The sequence below is a fragment of the Macaca thibetana genome, chromosome 1, assembly GCF_024542745.1.
Source record: "Macaca thibetana thibetana isolate TM-01 chromosome 1, ASM2454274v1, whole genome shotgun sequence".
NCBI classification, from domain to species: Eukaryota; Metazoa; Chordata; class Mammalia; order Primates; family Cercopithecidae; genus Macaca; species Macaca thibetana.
In genome coordinates, this window is record NC_065578.1 from 109,205,315 (window position 1) to 109,219,222 (window position 13,908).

Sequence of the window (13,908 nt, forward strand, 5' to 3'; positions counted from 1 at the left end):
GGTCACAAGGTCAGGAGTTCAAGACCAGCCTGGCCAATATGGTGAAACCCTGTCTCTACTAAAAATACAAAAATTAGCTGTGTGTGGTGGTGGGTGCCTGTAGTCCCAGCTACTCAGGAGGCTGAGGCAGGAGAATTGCTTGAACCCGGGAGGCAGAGGTTGCAGTGAGCCGAGATTGCACCACTGCACTCCAGCCCGGGCAACAGAGCAAGACTCTGTCTCAAAAAAAAAAACAAAAAAAAAAAAGATGAATTCCTGCCTCTTGCAGCATGGCAGATTCCCCACAGCATTCTTCTTCTTGTCTCAGGGCCATTAGTCCCAACTTCCATTATGACTAGAGTAGGATGCAGTGATGCTTTCTTGGACTCAGAGTAGGGGCACAAAAAATATTTGTGGAATGGCCAGGTGTGGTGGCTGATTCCTGTAATGCCAGCACTTTGGGAGGTCGAGGCAGGTGGATCACCTGAGGTCAGGGATTCAATACCAGCCTGGCCAATGTGGCAAAACTCCATCTCTACTAAAAATACAAAAATTAGCTGGGCATGGGGGCTCACACCTGTAATCCCAGCTACTTGGGAGGCTGAGGCAGGAGAATTGCTTGAACCTGGGAGGTGGAGGTTGCAGTGAGCCGAAATCATGCCATTGCACTCAAGCCTGGGCAACAAAAGTGAAACTCCGTCTCAAAAAAAAAAAAAAAAAAATTTGTGGAACACACGCTAATGAGCCCACCCAGTTAGGCTGGAAGATTGGAATGCAGAGAGTAAAGAACAGAATGCTCCCTGGTATCGGGTCCATGGGGTGCGGTGGCCGCTACTAGGGTCTTTCTCTCTTGCTCCCTGGATTCTTCCTAAGCGAAGAGCGACTCTTCCTGCCTTCCTTCTTCTTTGCTGCAGGGGCTCAGCCTGTTTCCCCTCTTCTAGGCCCTGCATCCATCCTCCTAACATCGTCTGAGGAGTATGTCCCACTCTCACTGGGTCCTCCTTTCCTGGCTGTCCCTGGACTTGAGGAGAAGCACCAGCCTTCCTTCTAGTTCCTTCTCATTGCTCCCTGGAAACAAGATGTTAACAAATATCAGAACCACAGGGAACTTGCAGAGACTCTGGAATCTTAAAAGTCCCTACATCCGGCTGGGGGCCGTGGCTCACGCCTGTAATCTTAACACTTTGGGAGGCCGAGGCGGTGGATCACCTGAGGTCAGGAGTTCCAGACCAGCCTGGCCAACATGGTGAAACCCCGTCTCTACTAAAAATACAAAAATGACCCAGACGCAGGAGAATCACTTGAACCTGGGGGGCGGAGGTTGCAGTGGACTCCAGCCTGGGTGAAAGAGTGAGACTTTCTCTCAAAAAAAAAAAAAAAAAAAAAAAAAAAAAAAAGTCCCTACATCCTAAGCGGCTGTCTCTTTTAAAAAAAACAAAAAACAAAAAACAGCTAAGTCATCCTGCCTCACATCTATAATATAAAACAAATTCCAGATAGAAAAAATATTTCAATATAAAAAGAAACCACAGAAGACATGAAAGAAAACAGGAGTGACTATTTTTTTTTATTTTAGAGTGGGGAAGACCTTTCTAAGAAGAAACTCAGAAAAGCCTAATACATTTAATTACATAAAATTTGTAATGTTCTGGACAACAAAAGCTCTGTATACAAAGTCAAAGCACAAAGGACAAGCTGGGGAAAATACTTGCAACAGATAAAACAAAGGGTTTGTATCTCTAATCTACAAAGAGCTTTTCCACATCAACAAGAAAAAGATAAACAACCCATCAGAAAAATACAAAAAAAGCCAGGAGCAAGTAATCCATAGAAAAAGTATTATAATTAGCTACTACATGTATGAAAAGATGTTCACCTTCCCCCATAGTTTAAAAAAATCAAATCTATCAGGATGGCAAACATTAAAAAGATGAAATATATATATATATATATATATTTTTTTTTCTTCTTCTTCCTCTTCCTGCTCCTCTTCTTCTTCTTCTCCTTCGTCTTCTTCTTTTTGAGACAGTCTCCTTCTGTCACCCAGGCTGGAGTGCAGTGGCACAATCTTGGCTCACTGCAACCTCCGCCTCCCAGGTTCAAGTGATTCTCTTGCCTCAGCCTCCCAAGTAGCTGAGATTACAGACATGCACCACCATACCCAGATAATTTTCTGTATTTTTTGTAGAGACAGGGTTTCACCATATTGGCCGGGCTAGTCAAGAACTCCTGACCTCAAGTGATCTTCCTGCCTCAGCCTCCCCAAAACTGTTGGGATTACAGGTGTGAGCCACTGTGCTCAGCTAGAAGATGAATAATATTTAGTATTGACAAGGTGTGGGTTAATGGGCATTTTCATAGCCTGTATAGTTGGAAGGAAAAATTGGTAGAAACGTTTTTGGAGGGCAATTTTGTAATATCGATTAAAGTTTGAAATACTCAAGCCCTTTGACTCAGCAATTCCATCGCTAGGAATTTATTATAGAATAAGGATAAACACCACACATCAGGGTGTTTATGGTGCATTTTGGGGGAGTCAGTGTGAATTTTTTCCTCCATAGGGTAGTGTTTTGTCTTAATCCCCTTGGGATTCTATAGGCACTTGGGGTGTGGAGTTTATACAGTCCAGTAAACTCACTTATTTCTCTCTAAGCCCTTACACCCTTAAAAGCTCTCATAGGCCGGGCACAGTGGCTCATGCCTGTAATCCCAGCACTTTGGGAGGCTGAGGTGGGCGGATCACCTGAGGTCGGGAGTTTGAGACTAGCCTGACCAACATGGAGAAATCCTGCCTCTACTAAAAATACAAACTTAGCCAGGCGTGGTGGCGCATGACTGTAATCCCAGCTACCTGGGAGGCTGAGGTAGGAGAATCGCTTCAACCCGGAAGGTGGAGGTTGCGATGAGCTGAGATTCCACCATTGCACTCCAGCCTGGGCAACAAGAGCAAAACTTCATCAAAACAACACAAAACAAAACAAAAACTCTCATAAATCCCCACTTCCCCTCTTCTAACAGCTCACTTTTTGTTGGAAAATAAATCCCTCTGACTTTGGGAAAGCCATCTGTACCTCAACTCTGGAGGGGAGCATGTGACCTAGACTAACTCTGTCGAATATTTCATCCTCCCACCACAGCTGTTGGTTCGGTGGCGGGCACATGGCCTAAGGTATTCCCATCATAATGCAGTTCTGTTGGATGTATGAGGACAGAGATCTTCTTTTCCTATAGATGTCATAGATAGATATGTGATCTGAACTGCTCTAGTTCGTTTTCTGCAGGGATAAAAATGAGCTTGAGGATGAAGCTAATCTATGGAGCAAGCCTGAGCCAAGTCAATTACAGAGAAATGAACTAAAGCCTGATGATGTTGTGAAACTCTAGATCAAATCACCCCGGAATCTCACCGAGCCTCTGGGCTTTTCTAATGTTGGAGGCCATACATTCTCTCTATCTGAGCCAGTTTGAGAAGAGATGTTTGTGTGCTTGCAGTGGAAGCCTCTCCACAAAGACAGAGTCCCTCCTCCTTGCAGACCATCTGGTTCTTTGTCTCAGGAAGGCTCTGCCTCAGAGAACAACATTTTGTTAGTTCTTCTTGGGAGTGAGGGAAGAAGTCCTGACTTCCTTCATCCTAGGCTTCATTGCTTTGAGGTACTGTTGAGGTGGTATATGGAGGTGAGAGAAAAATGCCTCCTTGTCTTTGTGAGCCTCCTATAATGATGTGAACTAGTCAGATATTAGTCTCTCCCTGAATTACCTCACTACATTAGTTTCAGCTACAAAACTAGGAACAATTCAAATGCTTATCAGCAGGGTAACTTAATCGTGGCTCATCCACATGGTGGGGCGGGGGGTGGGGGGATCCTCTGCAGCCTTTAAAAAGATGTAAGAAGAAATGCTCTATGCACTGCCATGAAAGGCACCTAGAATAAATCATTTATTGAAAAAACCTGGTTGAAAAGCAGAATGTATAGTATATAATGCCACTTCTGTTTTTTAAAACTGTAAGTCTATGGTTCTATCTGAATAGAAAAAGGTCTAGAAGGAAGGTTGCTTGCACGACAAATTTTAAAATGATCTCTGGGTGCTAGAATTCCAAAGGCTTTGCATTTTCTATTTTTTTCCACTCCTTTACTGAATTTGTATAGTATAATAAAAGGATTTTTTTAAATAAAATTTTTACAGTGCTGGCCTCTGGTCTATAGCTCCCTATTTCCCTCTGTGACAGTAACTGGAGGCCTCGAGGGAGCTGCCACAACCTGAGTGTGTAGTTAAACATCCCTGCTGCTCCAGGAAACTCCAGCCTTGCTTGGCTTGTTTGTGGGTCTGTGAGAGACAACTCCAGGGTGGGTAGGGCCTCAGGGGCAGGGCCATGTGCCCAATCATCCTGAGCCTGGTGTATGGTGCCAGGTGGTGAAGAGTGACAGGACCAGGATGCCAGGGGGTGGAGCGGTGAGCTGCTGGTCAGCTTTGTTAGAGGAAGATGTCAGCGTGGGTAGTAGGCTGAATCATAATCCCCAAAGACTTTGGATCCTAATCCCTTGGTATCAGTGAATGTTACTTTATATGGAAAAAAGGTCATAGCAGATGTGATTAAGGATCTTGAGATGGGCAGATAGTTTTGGACTATCCTAGCAGGGCCTAAATGCAATCGCAGATACCCTTAAGAGAGAGGCAGAGGGAGATTTGTCACAACAGAAGAGGAGAAGGCCATGTGACCACAGAGGCAGAGACTAGAGTGATGTGGCCACAAGCCAGGGAATGCTGGCAGCCACCAGAAGCTGGAAGAGGCCCGGCACAGATTCTCCCATGATGCCTCCAGAGGGGTGTGCAGCCTGACTGAAACTGGATTTTGGCCCAGTTATACCGATTTTGAACTTCTCTGCCTTCCAGAACTATGAGGGAATCCGTTTCTGTTGTTTTAAGCCACCAAATTCTTGAGGATCTGTGACAGCAGCCGTAGGAACCTGACATAGCTGTCGAAAGTGAGGCTGGCCTGCAGCTGTTCGGTGTGCTTTTTCCTGCGGGCCTACCTTCCTCACTCCAAGCTGCCCGGGCTGAAAAGAAAATGAGGCTGCTTCTTCTAGACACCCTTGAGAGGGGCTTATCTAATGAGTTCTGGCACTTGTGAGGAGGGGTGTGGGAGTGTGGAGCCTACCCTTGCTCTCCACTAGCCCTGCTGGCGGTGAGGGGTTGCCCAGCAACCACAGAGACTGGCAGGGCTCCCCACTGTGCCCTGGTTTCTCCTCAGAGCAGTTCTTGCCGTGAGTATTGTTAGAGCGCAGAGGCTATTAAAAAAAATGAAAACACTAACCCTCAAAATAACTTCCCAGGTTCTAAAAATGGAATTCTGCCCAGTAGTAATATTTCTCACTCCTGCAATAGTAAAATTTCTCACTTCCTCGTGCTCTGTAGGCTTGTGTCTGGCCCAAGAGGGAACTGCTATTAATGGCAATTTCCGCCTGATGTAATCCCTTTGGTGAGCCACCTGCCTGTGGAGGGTGACAGTCCTTTACCCAACAGGCCTTGGCACCCTCCTCCACAGAACCTCCCCCAGCATGTTAGGTTTTTGTCTGCTTTGATTGATATCCATAGTCTCTCTTGGTTAAGAAAACAATAACAACAATGATAATCAACCAATTACTTATGTAGCCCTTATAATGTGTCAGGCACTGCTCCAAGCACGGAACATTTATTAACCCATACACTGCTCGTGACTATCCTATGGGGTAGCTATTAGTATTGTCCTCATTGTACAGATGAGAAAACAAAGGCACGGGGAGGTTAAGAGCATGTCCAAGGGCACATAGCTACCAAGTGGCTGAGCTGGGGTTTGAACCCAGCCTGAAGGGCTCTGGGATCAGAGCTCTTACCTCCTGCATTGTATTGGCTGGCTGGAGGAAGGATGGGGAAGCCTTTCTCTGTGCAAAGCAAGCTGTCCTGGGCAGCTGATTTGGGCCCTTGAGCTCTTTTGAGGTCAGGGCTGCGATTGCCTGGAGAGGTCTCCCAGCTGCATGCGCTCTACATTAGCACCTTCCTCTTCCTTCCTGTTGGGTCATTGCAAAGCCTGTGACTATGAGTAGGGTGGGGAATTATCCTTCAGATTTTGGGCACAGACCTCAGATGGGTGTCCTGGAGGAACCAATGCAAAGTCCTCAGGCCTGGGTGTGGGGCAAAGCTGGTTCCATTCTGCTCACATTTACTGGGCAGTGTGTGGATAAATAGCCCACAAGAACCGAGGATGGTCCTCGATGCTGAGACTAGAAGGGAAGCAGCCTCCTTTCCTCTCCTTGTGGGAAGGACCTGTGGGAGAGGGACAGAAGGAGGATGAGTGGTCTCCCCCAGGGTCCTGGGGTGAAATGAACAGGTGCCCATGCTGTCCGTGCCTGCTCAGGGATGGCCTGACGTCTTAGATGAACAGAGCCTAGAAGTTGGAGTGAAGAGACCTGGCTTCTAGTCCTCATTCTCCCAGGTTTGACGCGAGGTGTCACTGTCTCTGTGTCCCAGACCTCCCCTCTGTATACCGAGGGATTGGATGCACTTTGATACATGAAATCCCTCTCTAAAACGCATAACTGCTCTGCAAATCCAAGTTGGTTTGCTGCGGGTCCTCTGTGAGACAGCAAGTCACAAGCAGCCGGATCCCATGCTCACTTTCTGCAACTCCTGTCGTTTTGTCACTGTGCTTGCCTCTCTTCCCTCACTAGCAAAATAGGGGTTAAAACACTCGTCTCAGAGTTGTGAGCCTTAAAGGAACATCGAATGGAAAGGCCCTTCTTGGAAGGGCGGAGCCCTGCCCTATGGGACCCATCAGAGAGGGGCCCCTGCTCACCTGGACTCAGATGGGGCTGGGGGTGTGGACGCTGGAATCTTTCAGAGGTAAAAGGAAACTGGGTGAAGAGATTGCAGACTGGCAGCTCTCACCTGGACAGGCAGACATACTTTTTTGGTCCAGCAAAAATACCACACTAGAAAAAAAAATTCTGAGTGTCTTCTGGGGAGAGGATAAGTTCCACTCTCTAGTTTACCCACAGAGCCCACCCCTCCCTGTTGTCTTACACAGGGCTGGGCATGGCAGGCCCATGAGCTCACTGAGTCCTGCCTTCGGAGAACCTGGACCAGGGGGTTTGGATGTTCCAGGGGGCAGGACTGATGCTCCTCCCATCCTCAGCCCCACCCAGGTCTTGGCAGCACCCGAGTGGGTGTGTTGTGGGGGAATACTGAACTGGTCTGGGCCTCATTGCTCTGCCCTCACCCCCAACCCCAGAGATGAGAGCTCCAAGTTCAGCCAGCTGGTTGTGCTGCCTCTTTGCATCTGTTTTGGGGTCCCAGAACTCCTCTTTTCCCAGAGGAAGGCGGTGTCCCTGCTGGGCCTGTAGAGGAAGCTGAGGGCTGGGTGTACCCTGGCCAGCAGCCCAGGAAGCCTGAGCATGTAATGAAAAGATTGCATCTCCTCAACTCTGCTGTTGGGGACAAGCACTTCCAGTGTTGTCCTTGCCCTGTGACCTCTGTCTGGGCACTGCCTCCCCTGCTGCCTGGCTCTGTTCTGTCCCTTTAGGCAGGCTCGGCAGCCCCATCTCAGCCAGTTCTGAGCACGGAGAAGACAGAGACCCCTTTCTCCTCTTCAGGTCTCCTAACAGCCACCCCAAAGGATGACAGATGTGCCTCCTCTTCACATGCCTCTTTGCTGTTGGCAAAGCATAGTCACATCAGTCCTGGAGGGACACCCCAGCTCTACAGAGGTCACCCAGCTGTAAGGGGATGAGCTGCACCTCCGACGTGAATCTACTGAGTGTTCAACCTTGCGCCGGCTCCCTAGTCCGTCCTGACTCCCTCTACTGTGAGGCCCATTCGTGGGAGGCAGAGTAGGGTGTGGACGAGGTGCATAGGATAGCTGAGGAGCTGCTCCCTGAGCCCCAGGCAACGGCTCTGACGAATCCAAATAGTCATGGAACACTGTAGCCTTTGCAAGTAAGACCATGAGATATCAAGTCGCCCCACAGTCACCAGCCTCACTAGTAGAAGGAAGTAAAGCAGGCAAGGACTCTCAGCAGAGAAAGGGACCGACTTCTGGGGATACAAAGGAGAGGGAGGATAGGGCCAGGCAGGAGAGGAAAAGTCAAGGGTAAGAGCCTGGGCGGTTGGGCAGTGGGGAGAGCTTTCAAAAGGACAAGCCAGTGGACAGGCCACATGGCCCTGTCTCTCCTCCTCCCTGTGGCTCTGTGGCTGATCAGGAGCTGGGAGCAGGCACGTGCTTTCTGGGCCTGGTGGCCTGGGCACAGAGGCTAAGAGTGACTATGGGAACCTCTTCTGCCCATGAATCCGCCGATTCCTGCCACTGCCCCAGGAGGCGGGTGGGCCCATCTTGTTGTACAGCCTGGATGGCTGCAGCCTGGAGATGGAAAGGGACCTGCCCAGAGTCTCCCAGGCTGGGGCCGTTTTCCCCAGTCCTGGTAGCAGCGGCTGCCATTTGCTGAGCACTTCTCTCTGCCAGACTCTGTACTGAGCACTTTACAGGCACCACTGTTATCCCACTTTCCCTACAAGGAGACCTGGTCTCAGAAAGACCAGGCTCACGCAGAGCCAGTGTCAGGAGTTGAGTCAAGGTAGTTTGACTTCATAGTCTCCGTGCTTAGCGCAACTGCCCCACTCATTCCCTCCTACCTTCTCCCTTACCCCCACTAGACATTTTGGGTGGTCTTTTCTACTTATTGGGCCTAGAGGTCATTGGGCTGCTTTTCTCACCCTCAATTCCCAGGGCTCCTCCCGGAGCCACAAGCCTCAGTGCTTGGGGAGCTAGGGATTTCCCTCTGTGCCTTCTGCCTGGGCCTCCTTCTTGCCCTTGAAAGAGGAACAGGGGGAAGAGTAGGCGAGGCTTTGGGGAAGTCTTGGGGGTAGGTCTTCTTCACCCCAGGCTGGAATCTCCAGGTAGCTTAGTGTCCTCAGCTTGGTGTCCGCAGCCAGGGCAGGGATGGGTGGGGAGAGCAGCATTGGTCAGGGGTACAGATAATGAGAGTGGTCAGACACATCCTGACTTTTTTGTTTGTTTGTTTGTTTGTTTGTTTGGAGGAGTTGAATCCTCAGGACATTTAGGTCCTGCGGTCACTCAACCTTGAAGGCCTCATGACGTCCCTTAGCCTTGTCCCTGCCAACTCATAGTAGGGCCATCAATAGTAGGCTGGTGGTCTGTGGGCATTCTGTGGCCTGTAACTGTACTGGGCTGCAGGGTTCCTGCCCAACTAAGGGTGGTCCCTGCCCTTTGAGGGGGTGGTCGGAAGCATCTTACTTTGCTGGAAGGTCAGGGAAAACCTAGACAGCAGATCCTTTAAGGATGTAGGAGCCAGACCAGGAATGAAGGGCAAGGTATCCCTAGCTGTGGGAATGGTACGGGCAAAGGTGGGGTGTCAGAGCAGGCCCTTATTGGGAAATTGTTTGGTAGGAGGTCCCCCAGGGCTGTGGGTTCCACGACTGTGGATTTAACCAACTGCATATACCCTGGATAAATTGTGTCTGTATTAAACACGTAGGGACTTGTTTTTTGTCATTATTTCCTAAACAATAGAGTATAACAACTATTTATATAGCATTTATATTGTATTAGATATTATAAGTAACCTAGAGTTGATTTAAAGTTTATGGGAGGATGTTTATAAGTTATATGCAAATACATCACCATTTTATATCAGGAACCTGAGCATCTGTGGGTTTTGGTATCTGCAGCAGGATTTGGAACCAATATCCAACAGATTCCGAGGGATGACCGTAGCCTGGGTGGTTGGAGCTGGGGAAAAGTGAGAGGGCAGGTTTGTGGGAGGGAAGGGTCACATCCTGACCATCTCAGTACCAGCTTGCAGGGCAAGTCCTTCATGCCAGGGCAGCAGGGAGCCATCGAAGGATTCTGAGCAGGAGAGTAATGTGGTTGTAATTGTTTTTGAAAAAGCCCACTCTGACTGCAAGAGTGGTGTGGGGAGAGCAGTTAGGAGGTGCCAGTGGAGCAAACACCCACACACGCTGTGGTGGAATTCTGTGATGAGCGCCCCGAGCAACTGGGACCCGTGGTGCAACTGTTGCCTAGGCCAGCCTGGTCATCTTCCTCTCAGCTGGAGCAGGGCCCGTTTGGCTGGAGAACTGAGCAGGCGCAGAGAGAAGCACATGTGGCTGATGTGAGTGTGGCTGAGGAAGCTGTCGTTCGTGCTGATGAGTCAGTGGCCCGTGCCCCATGCCAGCATTGCCGGCTTCCTGGGATTGGGGGAAGGATTCAGAGAAGGGTGGGGGTGTGAGGGAGCAGGAGGGGGATACCCTGGGGAGGCCGTGGGTTGAGAAGCCCAGGCTGGCCTTAGTTCCTACCACTACTTACACCCAGGAGGGCAAATTAGTTTCTGGCTACTTACAGCCAGAGAGGGTTTGGGAGCCTCTTCTCTGCATGGAGGCTGGGCAGCCCAGGTTAACCCCTTTATGCCCTGCCCCCTCCTCAGCCCTCCTCCTCTGGGCCCTAGTACCTGGGGTGACCCAAGGCAGGACTGGGAGGCAGTTGAACTTGTTTCCTTCCTCCCTGCGATGATCATATCGTTGGCTTCCAGCTCTCCCAGCCTGAGAATCCAGGGTCACTCTTGGTCCTGACGCCCTGCCCAGAAGCCAGTGCCCTTCTCCAGGTCTGCCCTCTGATCCCATCTCTGCCAGCTGGCTCCTCGGAGGGATGTAAATAACCAACCCAGATTAGCTGGCCTTCCCCTAAAGCCTTGGGCATCATCAAAAGAATGAACAACAGTAGAATGCAAAGCATCCCGAGGGCCCGGGGTGGGAGCCATGATTGGGCAGGTGGGGGCTCTTTTGTCTTCTCAGACCACTGCTCTGACACTCAGAAGGTCCAGACTCCAAGATGGGGTAGCATTCTCTCGGGGCTTCCTGGAGCTGTGTGCTGAGGGTCCACGTGGGGGTGGGCGGAGTGGCTGTGCAGAAGGCCGCGGGTGTCAGCCCTTGGTTCAAGAGAGGGAGGTCAGGAGACTTCTGGCATCACTGTCTTCACCAAATGCAGGGCCTCAAAGATCAGAGGGTGAGTCACTGGTTCAGACTTGGCGACTCCCCCCGGTCCAATCAGAGGGTGGTGGGAGGTCTGAGGGAGAACCCAGGGCAGCCTCTCTAGGGCAAGGGGACAGGGCCAGGGCTGAGGGAGCAGGTGCTTCTAGGGAGATTCCATGGACAGTGGAAAGAAAGGACTGAGGCAGGCAGGAAAGATGACTCCGTGAGCTGTCCCTTCTTTGGGTAAGACAATGAGCGGCGGGTGGAGCTGAGGGCTTGCTGAGTAATGTCTTCACGGGGAATGGCCAAAAATAAGGAGGATGTGTGACCCTCGGGTGGCTCAAGGGCCTGTGAGGTCATGCTCCTGGCCTCTGCTTCTCCAGTTTCTCAAGATAACAGGGTGCCCTCCTGATGCAAGCTCCTTAGTTACCCGAGAGCGGACTCTTTGGACTTGCATTTGTTTATTCATTTAACAACCAAGCAGGAGAAACAGGAGAGTGCTCTGGGAGTCCAGGGCTGGGACACTGATATACAAATGGTCAGTTGCCATTTATCAAGTCAATGTCATTGCATGCAGAGGTCCAAGGACAGAGAGGTGTAGGGGCACAGAGAGAGGGGTTGGCTCTGCTGAGTCACGACAGGGAAGGCTTCACAGAGGAGGTGGCACTTCTTGAAGAAGAAGTGGTGACTGGCTGCGAGAGGAGAACGGGAAAGGACATTGCAGACAAAGGTCAGGCAGCATCCCAGCGCCAGGGAAACCGAAGGAGGTGCAAGGGAGAAAGGACGTGCAGAAGGTGGTGGGAGCTGTGACAAGTCCTCAGTACGGCTGCTTAAGTGGGGAGGCCAGCGCGGCCTCTAGAGGGTTTGCCAGTCCACGCTTGGGTGAAGAAGGGGAGCAGATCTTGCTCTAGCATAAAGAATGTGGGGCCTGGAATCAGGAAAGCCTGCCTTCGAGTCCAGGTTCTACGGCTTAGCACCTGCTGAGCTTGAGCTGGTCACTTAATGCCCCTGAGCCTTGGTTTCCCGTCTGTGCAGTGGGGAATCACTGTGACTGGGGTTTCTGTAAGCAGATGTGACACTGCTTTGCAAGCTGTAAACAGCTCTGCAAACTTGAGGCATCACTAGGGTGGCACCTTAGCAGCAGCTGCTTCTGTGTTGACCTTTTGCTTCTGCAGCACCATTTCCTGGGGAATTGCCACAGAAGGCTGCTCTCACCCAGTCATCAGAGGGTGGTGTTTTCTGAACTTTTCCCTAGACTCTATGGGGTCATTTTGTTTGGGACCTGCTGTCACTGCCCAAGGCCTTGGGGCTTGCTGCAGAGACTTAGAGACAAGGGGTCCGCAGCCTGAATTGAGCCTTGAGGCTGGACAGCGAGGCACGAGAGGGTAGGGGCAGTGGACCCCCAGTGGGACAGGGACCCTGAGGCAAAACAGAACACTGGGGCAGCAGGTGAGTGAGGCTGGACAGAGAAAAGGATTGAGTGAAAACTAGAAGAGTGAGGAGGACAGAGGTCCCTGATCTCAGCAAGGAAGTCTGCTGCCTTCACCCCCACCGCCCCACACCCCCTGTTCTCAGCCTCTTCAGCCTTGGGGCCGCCTGAGAAGCCAAGCGCAGAAGGGGAGGAGGGAAGGCTTTTTAGCTCCATGGGCCTGCGGCCTCCATTCCGCCTGCCCAGCCCATATCATGGCGGCAACTCCAACTCTCTCTGCCCCAGGGTCACCCTGGCTCAGCATGGGCAGTGTTTCCAGTGGTCTGTGACTCAGCAGTTCTTGGCCAGAGGGTGGAGCCCCAGCTGGCTGCTGAACTCTGGTCTCCACAGGGCCGAGGCTTTGCTCGGGGCCTGGAGGTCCTCAGCAACCAGCCCGGCTCCTGCACCCTCTCCAAGCCCCTCATCTGCTCCAGTGGTCTTGGAGGTCCCTCTGTCCACAACACCATGATGCCAGGATGGGGTCAGCCTGGCCCTCTTATTTGCACTGAGTAGGTGCCATAAATATTTGTTGAATGGTATTCTTGCCTCTCGTTTGGGATTTTCCACTGCAGCCAAACAGTTGCTCCCAGCCCTGCCAAGGGCCTAAGCTGGTTCTGCATTTGCCCTACATGCAGGCACACGGTAACATCTCTTCCCCACCACACCTTACTCCTCCTCACAACCACCACTGCAAATTGCTCCTCAGAACCGCTGCCTCCCCCAGCGTGTGCCTACAGGCCTCTGCCTTCTGTTTCCTCATTGTTTTCCTTCTTCTATGCATGTCTTAGCAGGGGTGAAGGAAAACAGGCCCCGAAGCAGAATCAGTGGTGGAGCCCTGTTTGTGTGTGCTCACGTGCGGTAGAAGAGCCGCCTGTTGTAGGCAGGGCAGGGGGGGAAGGTTAGGCTTCTACACTGCAGGAGACTAGACTTTGGTGTGAGGATGAGGGTAAAGAGGTCTGCTAAAGGTCACGTGACCACACAGCCTGGTTACCCATTGCAGGTCTGGCTTTTGCCTTTGCTCTAATTATTTAATAGCACCATAAACTATACGGCCACCCTACTCAGAGGGGCTGCCACAGACCCCTAGGGCATAGGGAACTAAGCTGTGTTGTGTCTCCAGGACTTGGCAGGGCAACTCAGCCAGGTCTGCACCTTTCCCTTCCACCGCATGCACCCAGGGGAGCATTCATTCAGTGTTGACTGAAACAGGGTTTCAAGGTTGAGACAGGTTCATCAGGTACACAGGTAACAGGACAGCCCCTGGTATAACTGTAGTGTGAATTGCCCTTCCCTCCTCCCCTTCTGTGCTTGCCTTCTCAGGCGGCCCCAAAGTTGAAGGTCATAGTAGCATCCAAGAAGGTCAGGTAAGGGCTTTGCAAGCCATAAAGTTCCCAGATATTCATAATAACATCTAACCCTTGTAGTTACTTAACATACTGCTA

The 13,908-nt window shown here is 50.9% G+C and overlaps 3 protein-coding genes across 3 annotated transcripts in view; 2 read left to right on the top strand and 1 right to left on the bottom strand.

Moving 5' to 3' along the window:
• Window positions 1-13,908, bottom strand: part of PSMA5 (proteasome 20S subunit alpha 5) — a 509,972-nt gene that overhangs the window by 415,542 nt on the left and 80,522 nt on the right. The gene's annotated exons all lie outside the window — the stretch shown is intronic.
• STRIP1 (striatin interacting protein 1) overlaps window positions 1-13,908 on the top strand; it is a 272,900-nt gene that overhangs the window by 24,118 nt on the left and 234,874 nt on the right. The gene's annotated exons all lie outside the window — the stretch shown is intronic.
• Window positions 13,353-13,908, top strand: part of CSF1 (colony stimulating factor 1) — a 106,187-nt gene continuing 105,631 nt past the window's right edge. Inside the window, exon 1 of the mRNA XM_050746187.1 lies at window positions 13,353-13,364. The gene's annotated coding sequence lies outside the window, so the exon portion shown is untranslated. The remainder of the gene's footprint in view (window positions 13,365-13,908) is intronic.